The sequence below is a fragment of the Rutidosis leptorrhynchoides genome, chromosome 8, assembly GCF_046630445.1.
Source record: "Rutidosis leptorrhynchoides isolate AG116_Rl617_1_P2 chromosome 8, CSIRO_AGI_Rlap_v1, whole genome shotgun sequence".
In the NCBI taxonomy this organism is placed as follows: Eukaryota; Viridiplantae; Streptophyta; class Magnoliopsida; order Asterales; family Asteraceae; genus Rutidosis; species Rutidosis leptorrhynchoides.
In genome coordinates this window covers 284109933-284117447 of record NC_092340.1, presented here as the reverse complement: position 1 = coordinate 284117447, position 7515 = coordinate 284109933, and the positions used below count along the sequence as shown (strand labels likewise).

The 7515-nt window shown below is 31.6% G+C and overlaps 1 non-coding gene across 1 annotated transcript; it reads right to left on the bottom strand.

Annotated features, from left to right (window-relative positions):
* Positions 1-4054: 4054 nt before the first annotated feature.
* LOC139865434 (small nucleolar RNA R71) lies at positions 4055-4161 on the bottom strand. The gene has a single exon (XR_011764955.1). It is a non-coding gene; the product is annotated as a small nucleolar RNA R71 (small nucleolar RNA).
* Between the last annotated feature and the right edge of the window lie 3354 nt (positions 4162-7515).

Here is a 7515-nt window from a genome sequence, read left to right as displayed (position 1 = left end):
TCGTCATCTATGGTATAGTATTCTTCTGTGGATTCGTCTGATGAACGGGCTTCTTCAATATTCTGGTTCTTCATTTCAACACTTGTAGGGTCAATTTCTATATCTTTAATTTCAGATTTATCAATTTTCTTCTTGAAACGATAATTAAACTATGATCCTCCGTCTCTAGCCTCATTAATTCTTCGTGACGTTCCACGCTTAGAGAGGGTATCATAGCAGTTTCTTTTACGTCTCCCATTTCCTCTTCTAAGACGACCCGTCAAGTACCCTTAACGGCTCCGTCACTTGGTCCCACAGCTTGATCATAACTCTAAATGAATTTAATAAATAACATTGCATTCTTTTATTTAAAAATGATTTCTGATAATGCTAAAAACGAACACATATTTCATAGCATTATCCTTCAAGAAAGACAAGCTTTTAGTTGCAATTGTTCTATTTCCAAGTGATATTCGTTTAAATAATAAAAGGTGAAGACAAAAGACAGATTCGACGAATTGAAGACGCAAACGACCAAAACGCTAAAAAGTACAAAGTACAATCCAAGTGGTTCAAATTATTGACGAGAAACGTCTAAAGATTACAAAAATACAAGTCGTGAAACGCAAAGTACAAGATTTCAAAGTGTACGAGAGGACGTTCGAAAATCTGGAACCGAGACGTAAACCGAGCATCAACGCGTAAGTCAACGGACCTAAAATTATAAATCAACGATGCACAAGAATATAATATAATATATATATATATATATATAATTATATTAAATTATATATATTATATTATATATATATTAAAAAATACGAGCAGCCCACGTTTTTAATGCATGGTGACCAGTGGAAGGCGGCCATGCGATCGCATGGCCTGGAGGCTTTAAATCCATGCGATCGCATGGATCACTGTACATGGCCAAGTCCTATAAATAGCAACGAATTCGACGAGTTTATGTACACCTTATTCAATCTTATCTCTCACTCTCTCAATATATATTTATATTTTAATTATAGTTTTAATTTTAATATTAAGTTAATAATAATAAGGTTATAGTGGCGAATGTTTTAAGTTTGTAAGTTGAAATTCTGTCCGTGTAACACTACGCGATTAATACTCATTGTAAGTTATGTTCAACCTTTTTAAATTAATGTCTCGTAGCTAAATTATTATTATGCTTATTTAAGCCGAAGTAATCGTGATGTTAGACTAAATATTAAGACTGGGTTATTGGGTTTTGGACCATAATTGGAGTTTGGACAAAAGACAGACACTTGTGGAAATTGGACTATGGGCTATTAATGGGCTTTATATTAGTCAAATGATATCTCGTTGATTTAATATAGAGATTTATAATTTGACGTATTTATATATAACCACATACGCTTGACTGAGTACGGTGTATAATGTTAATTTGGCGAAGACTCTCACACTTTATAATTATGACCGATGGACTATTATGGACAAAACCAGATGGACATATCGAATAATCCAGGACAAAGGACAATTAACCCATGGTAATAAAATAAAATCAACACGTCAAACATCATGATTACGGAAGTTTAAATAAGCATAATTCTTTTAATTTATATCTCATCGTACTTTTATTTACCGTCATTTTATTTATCGTCATTTTATTTATCGTACTTTAAATTATTGCACTTTTATTTATCGCACTTTTATTTATCGTCATTTACTTCACGCTTTAAATTAAGTTATATTTATATTAATATTTTGCATTAGGTTTTAATTGTGACTTAAGACATAAAATCGACAAACCGGTCACTAAACGGTAAAAACCCCCCTTTATAATAATAATAATACTACTTATATATATATATACAAATATAGTTTAATATATATATATATATATAGCGTTAAACTTAGCTAGCTCCCTGTGGAACGAACCGGACTTACTAAAAACTACACTACTTTACGATTAGGTACACTGTCTATAAGTGTTGTAGCAAGGTTAGGTATATTCCATTCAATAAATAAATAAATAACTTGTGCAAATTGTATCGAATTTAATAGTATTTCGTAGTAAAATAATATCTATTTCGTACTACACCTCACATACATCAAGTATTTTTGGCACCACTACCGAGGACCCGAAAGCGAACGCTATAAAAAAATATATATATTTAGTTTGTAAGCTATTTTTGTAAAAATATATTTATATAAGTTTTAAATATTAAAAACAAAATTATAAAATATATATATATATATATATATATATATATATATATATATATATATATATATCTATTTAAGTGTTCAAGTAAAAAAGAAAATATATCTTTTTTTATATATAAAGTATAAAAGTATTTTTTTATATAAGTTTATAAATATTTCTTATATTAAATTGGTAAAGATTATAAAAGTAAAAAAAAAAAAAATACAAACTGAACCTGCATATTTTGGCCTGTATCAATCTGAGTCTGCACTCTCATGCGATCACATGAGCTGGACAATTTGAATCCATGCGACCGCATGGACTGATCTGACACACCTGAAACCTTGGACGTACGGATTAGGGTTACGTATTATTAATTATTATTATTAATTAATAACCTAATTAGGGTTTAAGTATTTGATAAGTTATTAATATTAGTTTATAATTAGTAATATTAAGTTTTAATATTATTATTAATTATATAAATTAATACTTTTATAAAATAATAATATAAAAATAAAATTTATATTTTTATCATTTTAGTTATAATTTGTATTTTTATCGTTTATTTCGTAATATTTTTTCGTTCGTAACTAATTTTAAGCTTAGTAATTGCCATAGTATTTCTAGATCTTTAGGCTTTGCCGTAAAATCACTTAAGTACTTTTTCTTTAGATTAAGATTTAGGCGCTTTAGAATTTTACGACGTCACTTATCGCTTTAGTATCTAAGAGATTTTAGTACCTTTTAAGTAATTGTCGTTTTTCGTTTAGAATTCTTTTAAGCTTTAATACCTTTAGACGCAAGTTTTAATATTTAGTTTTTAGGCTTTTAAGTTTCGACGCTTTACTTTCTTATTATTATTTTTTGACCTTTTATTTTTCGACGTTTTTCGACGCACTCTTTCTCTTTCTCATTTCTACGCTCTAGTTTTTAGGACATAGATTTTATCTTCCAAATTTCGACGAAAAATTAGTTTAAGCGGTTAAATTGATAGACATCCAAAATTTTCTGGTTCGTAGTAATAGTTGGATTTGTTAGTGGCGAGTTGTGGGCTTCCGATTTAAAGGGTACTGGCTACCTGCTGCATCTATTGACTATTCGAAACGTGGGCAAAATCTGAAAAGTCTATTAATTTGATAACTTATATAATTTTTTATTTTTATAACTAATAGGATATTCAGTGAATGCACCGAGCAAAACGTTCACCACCTTTCATACGTTCACCACCTGTAACTCGATCAAGACATCTAGCCAATATTGTCGCCGTTGATTTTTCTTTAGAATCGTCATCTAGTCGAACGAGTACTCCAATTCAAATTTTCGATAATCCATTTTTTGAACCTGACCTCACAATTGAGAACTCGGAGGATATTCAAGGACAATTCAGAGATCCTGAACCACTAATCATTTCTCCTGAACCACAAATTACTCATCCAGAGATTGTCGAGGAAGAAGCCATTAAATCAGAATCCTCTAGTGATTCAGATTCAACAAACTCAATTATGGAAAATCAGGAACCTCTAAGTATGGAGGATCGAATGAGAGCTACACGCACTGGCCAAGGTCATGCAATTACACAACCAAACATTAATGCGCCAGATTATGAAATTAAAGGACAAATCTTACACATGGTAACTAATCAATGCCAATTTAGTGGTACGCCAAAATAAGATCCAAACGAACATCTTCGAACCTTTAATAGGATTTGTACTCTATTTAAAATCAGAGAAGTTGAGGATGAACAGATCTATCTCATGTTATTTCCCTGGACTTTAAAGGAAGAAGCCAAAGATTGGTTAGAATCGTTACCTGAAAGGGGCGATTGACACATGGGATGTCTTAGTTGAGAAATTTCTTAAAAGATTCTTTCTGGCATCTAAAGCCGTGAGACTTCAATGAGAAATTGTTACGTTCACGCAGAAGCCAAATGAAACTTTATATGAAGCGTGGACAAGATTTGAAAAGTTGTTGAGAGGATATCCTCAACATGGTTTAGACACTTATCAAATAGTACAAATATTCTACCAAGGATGCGACATTACTACCAAAAAGACATCGATATAGCAGCTGGTGGTTCCATTATGAAGAAAACCGCAACTGAAGCTTACAAAATTATTGATAACATAGCCTCCCACTCACATGAGTGGCATCAAGAAAAAGACATCGTTAGATCATCTAAAGCGGCTAGAGCCAATTCTATCGATGACTTTGATTCCATTTCCACAAAGTTAGATGCTTTCGAGAGACGAATGGAAAAGATGACTAAAGATATTCACGCAATACGAATTAGTTGTGAGCAGTGTGGAGGACCACATTTGACAAAAGATTGTCTCAGTATTGAACAAACAATGGAACAAAGAGAGAATGTTTCATATATAAACCAAAGGCCTGGAAATAATTATCAGAATAATTATCAACCGCCAAGACCAAACTACAATCAAAATCAGAATTATAACCGAAATATTCCATACAACAACCAACAAGGTCCTAGCAATCAACAAGTATCTAACAATACTTACAACCAGCAAAGACCTATTTTTCCAATTAAACCACCACAAACCGATGATAAAAAGCCAAATTTAGAAGACATGATATCGAAGCTAGTTGAATCTCAAACGCAGTTTTTCACATCTCAGAAACAAACTAATGAACAAAATGCTCAAGTATTTAGAAATCAACAAGCTTCTATCCAAAATCTGAAACAAGAAGTGAGCAACCTAGCAAGGGTAATAGGTGAAAGAAAATCGGGGAGTCTACCTAGCGATACAAATGCTAACCCCCGAAATGAAACAGCTAAAGCCATTACCACAAGAAGCGGTATTACACTTAAATCACCTGAAATGCCTGTAATTTCTGATGACGCTATTCCTACTACACAGGCACTACAATCTGAGCAAGATAAGGAAACATAACCGGTAGTTGAAAAGGTTAATGAAGATAACACAGTTAAGGCGAAACCTTATGTTAAACCATACCAACCACCGCTTCCTTACCCGAGTAAAATGAGAAAAGAAAGACTTGAAGCCGAGCAATCCAAATTCTTGGATATGTTTAAACAAATAAATGTCAATCTTCCTTTCATTGATGTGATTTCAGGAATGCCAAGATATGCTAAATTCTTGAAAGATCTAATCCCAAATAGAAAGAAAATGGAAGAACTCTCGGCTGTTACTATGAATGCCAATTGTTCTGCAGTGCTATTGAATAAGCTACCAGAAAAACTCTCAGATCCAGGAAGTTTCACAATTCCATATTTTCTGGGTAGTCTTAATTCAATAGAAGCATTGGCAGACTTAGGTGCTAGTACAAATTTAATGCCGTATTCATTATACACTAAACTAGACCTAGGAGAATTGAAACCAACAAGAATAAGCATACAACTAGCCGATCGATCAGAAAAATATCCTAGAGGGATAATTGAAAACATTCTAGTTAAAGTTGGTACTTTAGTTTTTCCAGTAGACTTTGTTATTCTGGACATGGAAGAAGATTCTCGAGTTCCTCTCATATTAGGAAGACCATTCTTAAACACGGCTAAAGCAATAATAGACGTGTTTGGTAAGAAACTGACCCTAAGTATAGAGGACGAGAGTGTTACCTTTTCTGTGGATAGAGCCATGCAATAACCACAATCTGTAGATGATACATGTTATTATATTCAAACCATAGATTCACATGCAGAATTGTTAGAAGAATTTCCAGAATTACAAGGAACAGGAGAATGTTCTTTAGGAGAGAGAACTGAACCAATTGACAAAGCTGAAATATTAGCCGCACTCATGGCTAATGAATACGAACCAACAATAGAAGAACTTCAAATGCTAAAAGAGGAAGACAGATATCGATACAAATCATCGATAGAAGAACCACCGATATTAGAGTTAAAGCCACTTCCAAACCATTTGGAATATGCTTATTTACATGGTAAATCTGAATTACCTATAATAATATCGTCTTATCTTACAGAAAATGAAAAATCTCAACTCATTTCTTGTGCTAAAAGCTCATAAACCAGCTATTGCATGGAAGATTCATGACATTAAAGGCATAAGTCCTTCGTATTGCACACATAAAATCCTTATGGAAGAAGGTCATAAAACATATGTGAAAGGACCCGTTCATATACATTATAAATGATTCACAATAGTTAATTACATTGCGAGGTATTTGACCTCTATATGATACATTTTACAAACATTGCATTCGTTTTTAAAAGACAATCTTTCTTTACATAAAAAATTGACATGCATGCATACCATTTCATAATATCCACTATCCAACTATAAATTGATTTAATAATAATCTTTGATGAACTCAATGATTCGAATGCAACGTTCTTCGAAATATTCTATGAAAGACTTCAAGTAATATCTTTAAAATGAGCAAATGCACAGCGAAAGATTTCTTTAACATCTGAGAATAAACATGCTTTAAAGTGTCAACCAAAAGGTTGGTGAGTTCATTAGTTTATCATAATCATTTATTTCCATCATTTTAATAGACCACAAGAATTTCATTTCCAGTTCTCATAAATATACGTCCCATGCATAGAGACAAAAAAATAATCATTCATATGGTGAGCACCTGGTAACCGACATTAACTAGATACATATAAGAATATCCCCTATCATTCCGGGATCCTCCTTCGGACATGATATAATTTCGAAGTACTAAAGCATCCGGTACTTTGGATGGGGTTTGTTAGGCCCAATAGATCTATCTTTAGGATTCGCGTCAATTAGGGTGTCTGTTCCCTAATTCTTAGATTACCAGACTTTAATAAAAAGGGGCATATTCGATTTCGATAATTCAACCATAGAATGTAGTTTCAATTACTTGTGTCTATTTTGTCAAACATTTATAAAAGCGCATGTATTCTCAGTCCCAAAAATATAAAGGGTAAAAAGGTAAATGAAACTCACCATACTGTATTTCGTAGTAAAAATACATATAACGTCATTGAACAAGTGCAAGGTTGGCCTCGGATTCACGAACCTAAATTAATTATATATATTTATGTGTTGGTCAATATTTGTCTAACAAATTAGGTCAAGTCATAGTGTACCACAATCCTAATGCTCGAGACTAATATGCAAAAGTCAACAAAAGTAAATTTGACTCAAAATAATTTCCAAAAATCTATACATGATTAATATATAGTTTAAATATCGTCATTTTATATTTTTAAATATTTTTAAAAGATTTATTAGAGTAAATAATATAATTTATTTATTAATAAATAAAATTTTATATTATATTTATATAATAAAATATACTTTTATATATATTAAGTAATAAAATTTATAGGGTTCATTTAATATTATAAAGATAATATGATAGGTATTATT